The sequence below is a fragment of the Netta rufina genome, assembly GCF_964035555.1.
Source record: "Netta rufina genome assembly, chromosome: 9".
Lineage (NCBI taxonomy): Eukaryota > Metazoa > Chordata > Aves > Anseriformes > Anatidae > Netta > Netta rufina.
Genome location: NC_140132.1, coordinates 7,736,099 through 7,751,889, shown reverse-complemented (window position 1 = coordinate 7,751,889; position 15,791 = coordinate 7,736,099).

Genomic DNA, 15,791 nt, shown 5'->3' with positions numbered 1-15,791 from the left:
TTCATCCAATTGGGATCTTGGAAGAAAAAAAAAAAAAAGTGAAATTCCCTTGTTTTCTGCCTGGGCAGTTCTGTCTTTCACATGCTGACACTGCTCATTGCCTTAAAATTTGTAGTGACACCTGGAGCTGGATGCAGATATCGATGTTAATGCAGCAACTTCTGAGGCATAATTAGGATGATGAATGAGATAATTTTGTGGTTAAATTCTTCTGCCATGCAGTGCGCTATGGAGTTACAGCTTAGCAGATAGCCCCCCGGGAGGTGAGAACGCTGCTGTTGACTGAACACAGTGTGAGATGTTCAGCCCATGTTGAAATTTGAACGATGTTTTTAATAAAAGTAAATGTCTATGGTAATCAAAATCCATGTGTAGTTGTTTAGCTACTGTCCCCATATGAATCCTTTGATTTTAGGTGTTCTTTTCTTCAACTAACTACAGGCAGCAAACCATTTCCTGCAGCATGGCCATTCTGTGGGAAGGGCTGGGAGCAGGGACACTTGCAGTTGGGTTTTAAGGAAAAAAAACATCCACAGTAAGAGCGAAGCATGAGATATTACTGCATCTCTCCCTAGATCGTGAAAAATCTGTTAGTGCTATACTGACTACGTGCTCTTTCACTTAAAGAGTGGAAGTTGGTGTTAATGTTAAGTGTTTAGCATCTTGGTGAATCTGACAGTATAAACCTCCATGTGTTGTTTGCTTCACATCAAAGGGAAAAAGATTAATCTTCATTTGTGTCCTCCCAGCAATTATCTGGAGATACTATGTGCCCTATGTTGTACTGTCTAATGTAACAGGGGGTTTCTTGTAGTCCTTGTTCAAGCAGAACTTGCAGTTTCTGAAGGAAGAGTTTAATTTCAGCAAAGTTGTGTGTCATGGATCACAACAGAAAGCCTCTCTTGGAAGCACACTCCTCAATTTCATGCCAGCAATTCAGGTACTTGTTAAAATAGGAGCAGAACCCCAGTGTCCTCTGCATGGAAGATGCGCTAGGAAGTAAACACAAGGTTTTCAGGGGTAGAAAGGTACTACAGGTAATAGGAAAAAGAAAGGAAATTGGTAGTTTCTTGAGGGAAGTTTTATAGCAGGGGAAATATGATTTCAGAATAGAAAGAAGAATTTTCTGTCTATGCAGTGTATGTATTTACTGACTGTTGTTAGCCCAGATAAGTGGGACTTGAATTTAAATGGCTCAGTGGAATAGGCAATGTGTGCTGGAATAGGTGACAGCTGAGCTATTCCAAAGCAAAGATCTATTGTGTGTATGAGGTCCCAACACTTTATGCATGTTTCTGCGGTTGTATCCGTTGGTACTTCTGTTCAGATGTGCTAGTAGGTTTTTCCTTTGAATCAGTTGCAAGAGAATTTGTGAATTCCTTGGAGGGGATAGCAAGGAGAGATTCTGGGAAATACACAGAGACTGTCAGCATGGATGTGTCTTCATTGCCCTCAAGGGATGTTCTAGGTTGTGCTAAGGTACAGCTGTCTGTAAACCATCCTTCTTGCTGTACAAATAGCATACAACATAAAGCACAAATGAAATGTGGTCCCAAAGATTTCTTTGCTTAGGAGAAACAAAGGAGAGGTTGTAGCTTTATGCTAGTCATAGTTTATGCCCTGAAGTAACATGGAAGAAAATAGTGCTGTTGTCAGTGTTCTGCTTTTCAGGTGGTCTGGATTTGGGGATTGAATATGGTACGGACAGAAAAGCTAGTGAAAGTTGTTAGGGAAGGTTTTTGCTCTAGGAAACAAGGGTGGCCTAACAAATCCAGCTTTCCATGCTCTGCTGACTGTGGTCTGCTGCTTTTTGTTGGTTTGTCTCTTTCCTCTTCCACAGTCTGATGTTTCTGGGTAATGCTGAGTCATGACTGAATGTGAGAAGGGAAGGAAAGTATCTTCAGAGAACTCATCTGAAGTGCTCTGTGTTGTGGTTGCTGTGGTATCTGGTTGATGTAGTATTTGTTCTGCAGCATTTCTGTCTGAAGTGTGTTCTCTGCATCTTGGCACCTGTGGGAATTTCTCTGAATCTTCTTGTCTGAAGCATTCTTAGGGCTTAGGCACTCTGGAAATGCTGATCTTAGCTCAAGAAACAGTAAACTGCCCCATTGTTTTCTGTGGGATTATTCAGGCTGTTGGCTGTGCCGAGTGCAGCACGTGGCAGAGCTAGGTCTGTATTCTTCCAAAAGACACATTTTTGGCCATTCTTTTAAACAAATAGCTACAGCTATTACTTCTCTGCAGCTGTGAACTAATATTTTTCATAATGTCAAAATTTATTTGGCATTGTGGGGCTTCCTAGAAAGTTGGTAACAATTTTGGAAGTATATAATGTTCTTCATAGATACAAAGAAATTCAGAGAGAGATAAAACTTCAGTCTGGCAATTTCAGGATTTATCCTGTCTCATCTTTCTCATTCATGAACTGGCATGAACTTTTCCCCAGTTAGATAGTTATTTGCAAGGGCAAATGTTATTCTTAGTCTCAGAACCTTTCTAAAGGAAAGTAGAAAGGCAACTGTGATAGTCTTAAAATTTAACCATTTAAACATTTAAAATGTTCATAAAATTAAATACTATTTCTAATCATGTGAAATAATGAGGCCATCAGTGGTCAGCAGTAGCAAGAAAAAAATAGCAGATAGAAAGTATGGAAAAGCAATTAACTCTAGGGACTAATGATTTCTTTCAATTTATCTACCTATTCCTGTATTATCTCTGCCAGTGAGTAAAAAAGCAGTAATTTTGCAGGATTAATGGCTATGTGATATGTCTACATAACCCTTTGCTTTGGGTTCTTTTGACCTCTTGGGTAATCTATTGATCAGAAATTACTTTGCTATGACATGATCAAAAGGAATAGAAGAACATTAGAACAAAAGAAGTAATTACAAATTCTCCTAAGTAATTGCAATAATTCTAAATAGAGCAAATCATTTTTTTAAACTACAGAGGAGAGGCACCTTTTTTTTTTTTTTTTTTTTTTTTTTCTTTTTAGCCAAAATTGGCTGTTTTCTGTGATCAGTACAATGCTTTAAAAGTTCTTGTGCATAAAGTTCATTTTAAGGTCATGATGTTTTATTGCAGGGGAGGAGGAATGGAAATAGTTTAGCACAGCTTTATTACATACATTTCTATGTCCACTTTGAAATAATACTGTTAATTTAGTTAATTTGTTTGAATTCTATATGAAATAAGCTCTGAGATGCTATGAAAACATGTACAGCAGATCTTAACGATATGGTTGCATCTCATGCTGAGTCTGTGCTCCCTTGCATTCTGCTGAGAGGCGATTTTATATTGGAGGTAGTGTGACCGGTACCATCGGGGGCAATGGTGTGTAATGGATGCACCAGAGACCTTGTTTCGTTAGCTACCATGGGATGGTTGCATGCATGCTTTGTGCAGCATGGTAACCAGAGCTGTGAAGATGAATCTTCCGCTTCAAACACAACTCATTCATGCTTCCTCATGGATCTTACGTGTATGGATGATCATGTGATGATACACATCTGTGTGTATGAAAAGTACTCCAGATATATCAACAGAACAAGTTTTTTCCTTACTGAAGCATTATTAACTGTTCTAATGTATTATGACTAAGAAATAGTCATAGAGCAGAAAGCTTTTTAACCAATTCATCAGTGGAAGAAACTAATTTTATAAGAGCTAGGAATAAGTTCTTGCAGCAAAAATAGCTATAATGGAAAAGTGTAACAGTGTTCTTCAGCTACCAAATTGACTGTAGAATCTATTACCTTCCTCCACTAAATTTAATGTATTTTGCTGTAAATTATGCTACAGGATCAAATGACTAGTCTTGTCAGCAGTTAACTTTCTTTTTCTCCATCATAAAACGGTGTCCTGGAAAGAGGTCGACATTAATTTGAGCTCAGCTTTTCAGAGAGAAGAGTTGAATATGTAAAATCAGGTTGCTTGATGTGAGATCTCAGGCTGATCGTTGTGGATTGATCTCTTTGCTCCCCTTGGGAGCTTTGTGGTGGTCAGGGAGATTCTGAGTGGGGTGGAGACCTCGTCTGTCCTGATCTCGTTGTAGAGTCCAGGCCCTTCCGTGTACTGACTACTGGCTGGTGAGCTTTTCAATGCTGGCCTTCAATCTCTGTCACAAAGAAACACTTGACCATCTTCTGTTTTGTAAATATGTTTTCAGTGTTCATTCATTAGACACTTTTAGCTGTTATCCTGTTTGATGCAGTTGGATAGGGCAATACATTAATGTTAGCTGGATTTCAATAAATCTAGGTTCAAATTTGTTACTGTCACATAATCTAATTCGAAAGATTTAGCTCTTTGAGTTTGAGCCTGCAGTGCAGTAGTGAATCTACCGATATCCTAAATGCCTGACTGGTATCTGGTCCCCTCTGTTAGTAGGCTAGACTAGTCACTGCATGCTTGTGTGCTTCGCTGTTGCTGGGACAGCTATTTTGATTTGCCCATGAAATACACAATTTGTGGAGTGAGCAGGTCTGCACAGCTGAAAAATTCAGTGCTGCATTTAGTGTTGCTCCTTCGCCTTTGCTACGTGACTGGTTTTCCCTGCAGATCCTCAATGTGCAAGTCTATCGCATTTCCAACTGAGTTTTTGTAGTCTCAACCGCATATAGTATGCAGTTCTAGGCAGTGTGCTTTGTAGCAGGAACCTATTTTTACAAACTTTAGTTGTCTAGAAATCGTCTCTGAGCTATTTCTCTTCTCTAATCAATAATTATACAGGGAGGAAGGCTTATCTAGAGAAGATGGAACAAATTGTTCTTTTTGACAGCTAAAGTAAGTGGAGTTGGACCCTGACATACGTTTAGATTCTGAAATAGTGAGTTTGAAAACTCTTGAGGTTGGTATGGTCTTGGTAATTGTTCAGGTTGATTTTCTTTCAGAGGGAGGGAGAGCTTAATTCCCATGCATTACTTGTTTATTTATAATGAAGGGCAAACTGAATTGCTGTAGGTAAAAGGCCACATAAGAAAACACGCAAATTAGCATGTGGAAGTATTTCCATATAACATTGACAAACTGAAACCATTCTTGTTCAAAGAAAAATGCTTATTTCTGTTTACATAGGCCTCAGTTATGTGGCATAAGAAGGTAACACAACATTGAGTATTTCCTTTAACTGCTGGAAGAGATCTGTGGGAAAGGAAGCGGATGCCAAACTGGCTAAATGCCACCTTTTGCAATTTGTACTATATACAATATTGCTGTCAGGGGGGAAATTAACTGTTTTCCATTCTTTCATGAGATGGAATTAAGTTTCTTGACCTTGATTTACAGTACAAGAACAGCAAGGGTGACCTGAGCAGAAGAGGCATGGGTTTGACCTTTAGAGCCACCTGAAGAAATCTGTAACTGCGGCTTTGATAGCTGAGCTGAATAAATCTAACTTCAGATGTGAGAGACTAAAGCCTTTTCTGCAAAGAAAGGGCAGAAAGAACCTGTTCAAACACGGCGGTGCCTGGAATAGATGGCTCTGGCATCGCTAGAGCTGGAGGGCCAAGGTCCCTGTTCTGACTGGCTGGAGTGCTGTGAAGTCAGTTTAGAGGCAGCCCACATTGCTTTCTGTATTCTATCAACAGTTTTACATGTTTACTTTTAGGGTAAAGCAAAGCCTTGACTGTAATAATTACGCAGCATAATAGGAGACCAAAATAAGCCTTCAGACTGCTGTGCCAAAATTCAATCATTAGAGCATTGTCATAGTCTTCTAGCTGAAAAGATGTTAGCTGAAATTATTTCTGTAATTTTAATTAAGCTTTTGAAACTTAATGAATTTAAAAGAATTTTGAACTTGAAAGAATGTTCAGAAAACTGAATATATTTTCTGTAGTGGGCTGAATGCCAGATAAACTGCTGGTGTTAATTGAGAATATCTGTATGACCTATTTCTTGCCCAACCATTCAAATTATGAAGTGGATTTAGCCAGATGATTGCAAACAAAACTCTCTGCAAGTTCTTATTTCAGAGCAGCTATAGTTAATCTTTGTGAAGATGGCAAGGTGTCCTACAGGTTTCCTCTTGGGGTTTGTGTTCTTTAAGAAAGGATCTTAAATGCAGTCCTGTAAGTTATAGGAGAGGGAATCAGCTTTGTAGATGATTGCTAGATTAGTCCTTGGAGCTACTGTGTCACCACTCAAAAAACCATGCTAGGATGAAATTTGTAGTTCCAGTATTCATTACTGTAGTATTGATAATTATTCTTTAAACTCCAATTCAATCCTTAACTCTCTGATAACACCACTAACAAAGGAACAACAGAACAAATCATAGTAAAGTGACCTGTGCCACTGAGCAGAATTACTCAGTGTAATAAACCACTGAAGAGCCATCTGCTTGGCTCACTACTGACCCTTATCAAATTTGAGCACAGAACTTTAAGGTGTGAACTGTTTTGTACTGTTGAATGTCCTAAGACTCTAAAAGGTATCGCTTTAGTGCTCTTTTGGAAACTACGAAGAAGTTGAGAGCGTCTACTCTGATTATTTATTTATATATTTAATATTTACCAGTGTCCCAGGAAATAATAAATTTTCTTATGTGAAAAGAGATCTTTGTGGTATGTATTTCACTGGTACTGAGGAAAGCATTAAATTATTTACATTTCATAAAGAATTTACATTTGAATCACTGAAGTTGAGTTTAAGCCTTGAGTTTTCCATTATTGGTATGAAAAGTAATGGGTTGCTTTAAGTACCTTCACATTGTGTTCTGCTCAAGTTCTGTGTACGGCTTCCACAAGTCAGGAAAGAGTTTGAGTGTGAGCTGCCATATTACAGTGCATTAAGAATCTAAAATTCTTTCAGCTGAGTGGAATAGCCTTCATGTAACTGGAAAACCACTAAATACAGTGTGAAGCAGTGCTGGTACCAGGGAGCAGTTTTGGAACTTGCACAAGATATTTCACTTGCATATATGGTTGTGTTGTTTGATTTTGAGTTACTACCATTTGGGAATTCAGACTAGAATCTGAAGTGATCTGAAAAACTAGTTGTAATTTCTCAAGTATTTGATTTCAATAGCAATTGATATCTAATATTCTAAAAATCTCTTGAAGTGGTAGTGATGTTTACCTTTGAAAAATATATTTTTCAGCAGCAGAATTTGGGCAATATGTTACAGTTACAGCCTCCTCTTCAGAAATATTCTGCAGTCTACGCTATAGCTCCGTGTCTGGCATGAAGCTAATCATCGTGTTAGTCTGTATTAGATAGACACATCTTGTTAGATGGTAGGATATAATTGTTCAATAAACTTTAAAAGGAACATGGTTATTGTACTGGTCTTTTATAAAAGTCAGACATTGTGTGGTAACGTTGTCTTTTAAAACACAGAACTGAGCTCTGGAGTTTGGGTACATCAGAAAGTCAGGCCTGTTGTTGTGAGATACTGGATTTCATGGAGAGCTTGCCTAGATGAGGAAGAGAATGCTAGGTAACCCTGTCCTAATTTATTTTATTAATCTAGAAGGGTTCACATCTTTGTTTCAATTTCATGGGTTTAAGAGTGGAATGGGGTGAGAGAATAAATTTAGCTTGTGTTAAATTGAAGTAAATATCATTCCTCTCTGTGGGAAGGTTGTGAACCCTCTGCTTCACTTCCTAAAGCAGATTTAAAACTGGAAATGAGTTCTTCCTTCTGCCCAGACAGGCATAGCTCTCAGTGTGTTTCTGCAAGGTGGGGCGTTGCATGTTACTGTGTGTGGGTGTCTGGGCTAGTGAACAGGGCACAGGTGAGGAGAGGATAGAGGACAAGGGAGGTGGTCAGTGAATGAAACTTCTGTACGTAAACCTTAAGTTAAATATTTTGTGTGTTGTCAGTGAAACTGTCAGCAAATCCCATCTATAGGATTGTCTGTAAGATCAGCCTGTGACATACAGCTCTGTGAATTCCAGATGCAAGATCCATATTTCAAAGCGGGAAAAATGCTTTCTTCAAAGTAATCAGCCAGCATTCAGATAAAGAACCACATTTGCCCTTAAAGTGAAAAGGATTTTCCTTCAATTTAATGGATTTTGAACTGTCTTTATGGAAAGATTTCTTTTCTTTTTTTTTTTTTCTGTAAGAGTTCTCTGCGGTTTGCTGCAGTGGAATATATTTAACTTCAAAATCTTATTACTTTTTCCATAATGAAAGATTTAACAGAGGTGAAAAATAAATGTTCACTGTAAGATTTTAATTATTTACTATATGGTGGAAGAAATTGTCTTTTCATAGTGTTATCCCTGACTAAGGAGTTTAGTTAACATTGAGTATCCACTCCTTAGGAATACTTTTGGATAGTATTTTGAAAGCATTCATAAAACTGTATTAACTGTAGCTATTCACTATTCCTGTCTGCTGTGTAGAAGTATAACAGCTCCATTATAATTCACCATTATATATGCATTAGTTAATAGACACCAAAAACACTGTTCACAGATGACTACCTTCATTCTTTGTCAGAGGTCTTTTTACTGATATTAAAATAACAAAAAAAGCCTAAAACTTGCACCTGCGTAAGGATGTCTCCTCTGTCTTTGGAGAAGTTACTGACAAGTGAGGGGAAATGCACTGTTTGGACAAGAGAAAAAAAAAAAAAAAAAAAAAAAAAAACAAACCACTGCTACATCACTGAAAACCTTACTGGCTTCCATGTGCTGCAAACAGAGCTTTGTCCTGGCCTTGCAGTCCCAGGTATGAGAAGATAAATATTGGAAGGAATTTTTTTTGACTGCTCTGTCATGTTACAGACAGGTCCAACTGAGGCTTGCCAGGACCAGCTGGAAACAGAACAGAAACTTGGGTTGCATGATGTTGATCAGTTACAACTCCAGCAGTGCATGAAATTGATGTCTTCAACCTGAGTGATTCATAAATAATGCCTCCTTTAGGAAAATGTGGCAGCTAGCAAACAAACGAATTCAGATATTTGGAGGAAGACTGGCTTAGAAAATCGCTTCTTCCCTCACAGTAATTTGTGAGTGGGAAGAACTTGGAACAATGTCAGATTGTTTAGATTTGGCTTTATGAGTTTTGGTTCCAGTTGTGTACTTCTAGACGCAATAACAGAATCTAAGATGTTAGCAGAATGTGACAGTGTGTCCTTCAGTACGTTTCAAAAAGGAGAGTTCCCACTCTTATCTCGTTCCAACCACTCTGTAGAGCATCGCATGTAAATCACTCAGCTGCTTTAGGGACCGGGCACTTCCTCTAAGCAAACATTGGAATCTGGCAATATTGTGGGTGTGTGTGCTGACGCCATCACCCGAGGCATGGAAGGTGGTGTCCCCAGGCCTGCTTTCCCTTGTGAAGTGGTAGCAGGCCACAGGGACCTTGTACCAAGAGAAAATTCTTTCATGAGCACCATGGCTACTGAACGGCCATGGTCTATAAAATCAAAAAAGTTAAGGAAAAGGTGCCAAGTTACGCCTTTGAGTAAAATGTGTTCTGTTCATAGATATGCCATCATGTGAAATGTCTGTTACATTTCTTTAATAGTTACTTTTTCTACTGTTTGGGAAATATCTTAACCTTTATTACTTTGGCTTTCTTTTGCTGCTAAGGGAACACCAGACATTAATGAAATGTCAATGACTATTGCAATTCAATTTTCTTATCTAATTAGAATTAAATGGCTAGAGAGCTTAGAGAGACTAAATAAAAGAACAGTGTTGGTTCACTTTCAGATGTGTGTTCTTGCATTTTCCAAATCAGTTTTAATAACAATCATAAAGATATCTTGGTTCTTCTGAAATTCAGCTTTGGTTCTTTTTCAGAATAGTAAGATATTAGATTTGGCTGAATTCTATTTTGGTTCCGTTTGGATGTGGCCAAATTATGCCATTTGCAAGCACAGTGCAGCTCAAACCAGCTAGGTGAGCAGGTGCAAGTAAAGAAGCCTTTGTATGGTTTGTATAATGTCTAGATCTTTTTTAACGTCCCTTCAGATTGTAATCCACTGAGACTACATCAGATGACAAAAAGTTATGAAAAAACATGTAACCAAACTAACTGAGCATTTGTTTTAACAGTCAAGATGGAAAAGAAGTCTGACTGGGACAAGTAAAATGACTAAGATGGGAAGTTGGCAAAGCTTTAATAGGCAGGCATTTGTCTGTGTTATAGTTTGATTGCACAATTAGCGGGTTTTTATTATTGTGCCAACTGCTGCAATCCACTTATGTGGCAGCAGTCAGACTTGTTCCAACTTCTTGCAACATCTAGGATGCAAAGGAAGCATTTAATTCCTTCAGCCTGCCGCAGAAGTGAATACAGAGCCTTTCTTCCAGGAAGCCCCCCTTAGTATGTGTGGAGGTCCAAATGTAGTTGGAAATAATTACTTCCTAAATAAAAGCCTTGCAGTAGAAGCCTAGGATACCAAGCAGAGATAAAAATAACTCTTTAACTCTATTTTATTTTATTTTTTTTCTCTTCCTCTGAGATACTTATTATCTTTTTGCTCAGTGATGAAATAGGCCATGAGTTCCTTTTCATGGAGAAATTTGGTTTAGTATTGCTGCTCTTTGTGTATATTCAGTTTTGCCAGTTTTATTTTTACTCTTACAGATTTACATTTTTTTCCATGTTTTATCTCAGTGTCTTTGTACACTTTGAATGTAATAGCTTGCTGTAGGAGTGATTACAGGTGCCCAGAGTAGTTTGGCTTCTTTAGCAGTCATTCATCGTTGAAGAAACATGTGAAACATGGAGTATTCAGTCTTCCAGTTGTAAGGAAAATAATGTTATGTATTTCCCATTTTCGTTTTAAATGATACCTTGTCCTCTGTAAGAATGTCCTCAGTTCAGTTTTTCATGGCACGGAATTGAAGTCAGTCAAACTTTGTGTAGATCTTTGAAATTCTAGCCAGCTTTCTGGGATGCCTCGTAGTATGGGATGTTTAGCAAACTGGTGTCTTTGCTTTTCTGTAGCTGAGAGATTCACTGCTTTTTGTGAGATGTAAAGCTTTATAAACTGCGAGTTGGCTGCCAGCTGGGTGATCCAATTTTCTGTAGAAAAAGCTTCACCCTTACATGGCTGTTGTCTCACTCAGAACCACAGCATAATGTGCTTTACTTTGTGTCTGTTCTGGATCTAGCTTACTGCTTTGTTACACCAATGAAGAGAGAGCTGCTTCATCCAGCTTGTCTGGACTGTAGCAAGGGATTTGTGTCATCTGGTAAGATGGTTTTAAGACTGCAATATATTCGGTTACCCTATCTGAAATGGACTGAGACGTTATGTGTGTATTTTAAAGGCTCTGTCAAAATACACTCTATTGCTCACACACTCTGCCAGATTAGGAAGTGGCCCAGAACCAAGCATCTGACCTGAAGTGCTATCTGTCCCAGCTGCTTGTGGGTTCTCAGCCTATTGAGCCTGCCCACTGTTAGTATGAACTCAAGCACAGTAGGATATGTTCAGAAATGACTTCTGGTCCCTAGGTCCAACTGTTTCACTCATCAGATGTCGTCTGTTGAGCAACACTGCTTGCTGGTATCAGTGTCATCTGTGCGTGTGTGTAGACACATTGCGGTTACCTTCTTTCTTGCAAGCTCCTTTCTTTTCCTTGCCCGAAGGGACACTGGCTCTTACAGAACTGTTTTCAGTGTATATTTTTAGTTACCAATGCCCAGTGAGGGGGGAAAAAACCTTATTGCTGAAACATCTATAGTGATTTGTTATGCAACCGAGTCACTCTTGTAATGTAGTAGCCTCCTGTGTTAGTTGCAACTAGTTCTGTGTGTAGTTGGATTTTTATACTGCTCTCTCCTGCCTCAATGTAAAAAGAAAGTGTGCATCACAAACATGGAGGTACCCCTTTTCTTAATAAAACTTTTTTTTTTTTTCCTGCTAGATGCTAAATTCTAAGACTTTCTCTAGTTAAATAGTTTGTGTTTATTTTTCACTCCAGCATAAAAGGGATTAATAATTGCATGGTGCTCTTGGTGTGTGTGGGTTTCTTTGTAGACCAGTTTGGCTTGGTGTTTCGTCAGAGACCAATCTAAAAGCAAAGCTGTTGACCCCTGTTTGCCCAATACAGAAGAGAAACCTATCTCCTGATGCATGAATCATGGACAGAGAAGCACTTCAGGTAGTTTCCAGGAATATGTAAAGCTGTTGAGGAGAGTCAAAACAAACCATACTAAAGTGTCCTTACCTTCCTGGAAGGAAGAAGGGGAAAAACAGGGAGAAAAATCATAGCTATTGTTCATATCTGAACTATATTAAAGTTAACAATAGAGCTTGAAAGGTCTTTGTAATAGAAACTTGTCCAAATGATTTATTTAGTGTACTCCAACTCTGAAGTATTCTTCAGATGAAGGAAGATTTTTGCCATAATTATTACTTTGCTGCTCTGACAGGCATTCATGTCAGTGTCAGGGCTCAGAATGCAGTCATCCTAAACATGCAATCCTGTTGTGTGCTATGGGAAGGATGTGTGAAATGGAACTGACTTCATGGATTGAAGGGTCAGGCACAAAGTATGTTTTCTAAATGAAGCAGTGATCAGTTGCTAACTCCAGACCAGAAAGCCAGCTGTCTATGCATCAAAGATAAGACAAAATAAAACTTGAAAGGAATGGTACTATTGAAGAGAGATCAGGAATTCTTCCCTGAGCTATGCCACTGGTAATTTCTGTTGTACAGCACAAATGAACTCATATGAGAACATGTCACCAGTACACTGTTTATCCACATACCGGAATGTTTGGAAATAGTAGTTTTGTGAACCTTGCAGGATTGTTGGGGGAATAAGAAGCAATTTTTTCCTGGATGTAGTTTATCTTTAAATACACTCATTTAAGACTGGTTAGTTAATACTAGTGTAAGATATTTACACTATAATTGTTTCTAAGTAGCGGTAACCTGTGACGACTGAAGCGTTGTTAGATGTGCTTTACTCCTCCTCCCCTCCCTCCATTTATGTGTATTCTTAATTCTGTGAAGAACTGTGTTATATCTGAAACAGTATTGCTGTGGTGAACAGACAATAAGTACTGTCTTTCTGCCAGGGTCTGGATGACTCCTACACAGGGCGTAGGAGCGAGCATTAGCAATTCAGCACACATGTATTCTGTGTGTTTATATAATACTGAAGAGTATTTTTAGATAAAATCTTAAACTAGCATTTTGACCATCTGTTTTAATTATAAGAATCAGAGTCCACTTTCACGGTTGTAAACTTGTCACGTGCAAACTCAGGTCAGGTTATTGGATTCTTTCTGTTTTGGTAAATATCCTTTCTGGTGTACCTGTATGTAGTTCTAAAAATCTCTTTGATCTCCTGAAAAAGTAGAAGCTTCCTAATCAGATCAGAGATGGAATATAATATTAGTGGTAGATGAGAGATCTCCTATACAATAAAATTGTGCTTGGTATATTGCTTGAATTTTACTGAGGTTGCAAATTCCGCTGAAACATGCAAGAGTTGATAAACTTGCAAACCATGTCATGATGTTATCTGTTACCGATCACAAAATATACTGGAGAGACGTTGAGGACAGACGCTTTGAAGACATCAGTTTAGAGCAGAGGTATAAGGTGAATGGTGTGGATAGGAAAAATAAGAAAGAATTGTTGTTTATGAGACAAAAGAAGGCACAGTTTATGGTGTAGAGAAATCTTTTTTTTTTTTTTTTTTTTTTTTTTTTTTATATGTGGCTCTTCATAATGTTTCATCACAGAATTCATTGCAAAAAGATGTTTTGGAGACCAAAGTTATAAAAAGAGGTCCACAGAAACCGATGCAACTTCTCCATGCCTTTTGGGATATGCTGAATGGTCTTGCATACGCAAAGCTGGGTAATCAACACTTGACAGATTTCTTGAGGCAAAAGGGCTGGGAGAATGCACTGGAAAAAACACCTTGCACATTCCCTAAACTTGTTTAAACAACATAATGTACTTGCTAATGCACGGTATTTTGACCTGTGAATATGTATCATTGAATATTGTATACTGGTTCAAATGAAAGCTTAGCAATTGAGTTGTCTTTATAATAGGAAGATTTAGTCTTTTTACTGTTGAAATAAATCAATTAATAGAGATCATATGAGACAAACCCTTTTAGTTCTCTTGGACTGAAAATCCATTAAAAATTCTGTATGGCCAAGGTGATTCTTGTGGAAGCTGGGGAAAAGCCATCTCATAGTATTAAAATGTTAGGGTCTGTGTCAGATTTAGCTCTCACATGGTACCTTATTGCCTGCAACATTTGGACACAGGATTCCGGCTGCAATGGCTATTACTGAACCAAGGAAATCTGAAAATACCAGACTAGAAATAAAACTTTTATTTCCTTAATAAAACTCTGAAAAACCTAAATTCATGCCTATTGTAATTTTTGCTCAACTCAAATGATAAGATTTGTATTCCTTTATCCATTATTGCTAGAACTGGAAAGCTTTTGCCATTTGGGATTTCCTTAGGTGACCAACGGTAGCAGAAATTGAATTGTGGTCATAGAAAGAAAGAAGCTTTATATTCCATGTCCTTGCAGAGCTTATACATTGAACTGGCTTTAGTTGAAACAACACAATTAGATTGCTTTTAGATTGGTCTCTGCAAATTTATCACCATCTTTCCTACGTTTGCGATAGCTTGCTAATAAAGTCCCTGAACACATGCGTGAAAAGAAATGCTTCACACAGAATGAGAAATGTGAGCTTGGATTTTCAGACAAAATATACCACTAAAGACCTTTTTTTCCTTAATATGCTCAAAGTTGGTCTTTTTTCTGCCTAATTAACTTTATTAATATTAAAGATGACAAACTGTCACTTTCTTAATTCAGGGGATCTTAACTTTAATACTTATCTTGGGACCCATAAGAAACGTGTTATCATGAATGGTCTGTCAACGTATAGTAAGGGAGCCGATGCGCTATGCTTACCTTACTCTAGTGCTTACAAAACCAAGTTTTTTCTAAGTCATAAGCCAGACATAAGAGAAACATCTGAAAATATTTTTTTTAGTGTAACAGAAATGAGGAGATGAAGGGGGAAAAATAAGTCCAAGTGGTTTACCTTTTTTTTTTTTTCCCTTGGCTCTGAGCCACATTTTTTTTTTTTTTTTTTTTTTTTTTCCCTCTGAGAAGACTGCAGCTGGACAAGACAGCTACATTTCCTTCCAGTCTCACATGAGAGACTGACGTGAACAGCTGACGTGAGCTCGGGAAGATGTTCTTTTCTGCAGCAGCATCTGGCATAGCACACCCACAGCTGTGATGTATCTGGGGGGGTCTGTGTGCTTTTGTTGCTGTCACTGGTGTTAAAGCAGCTTCTGCAGATCTCTCCATGGTTTCTATAAACTGGTAGGGGTGTAGCTCTGACAGCACTGAACTCAGCATGGGTAACTGCCTGAGCATGTACTTGAACTGCTAAATAGATTTTGCAGCGAAGTTGACCTCTGTATTTTTGAACTGTATTTGGTATCTGCAAGCTAGTTTAGGTGTTTCTAAGGATGGGACTTAGCTGTCTACCATGTTGTGATATGCTATTGTGAATCTCTCCTGGCCTCCTACTGTCATTGTCCCTTGGAGCCTTTGCTGGTGCTGTGCCAAAATTGCGGGTGCTGTAGGGCATCTCGGGCAGCACTGGATGCCCACTGTTAGATTGGTCCATCAAGCCACAGGTTCAGAAGTGAGGTTGGGAATTTCCACTTGAGCTGAAATCACTGCAGTGATCACTGCAGTGATACCAGCTGTACACATACACTGAGATTACCTGCTGCTTAGGTTGGTTACAGTGCAGAGAACAATTTAATTGCATCTCTTCATTTTAATTAATATTTGTATCC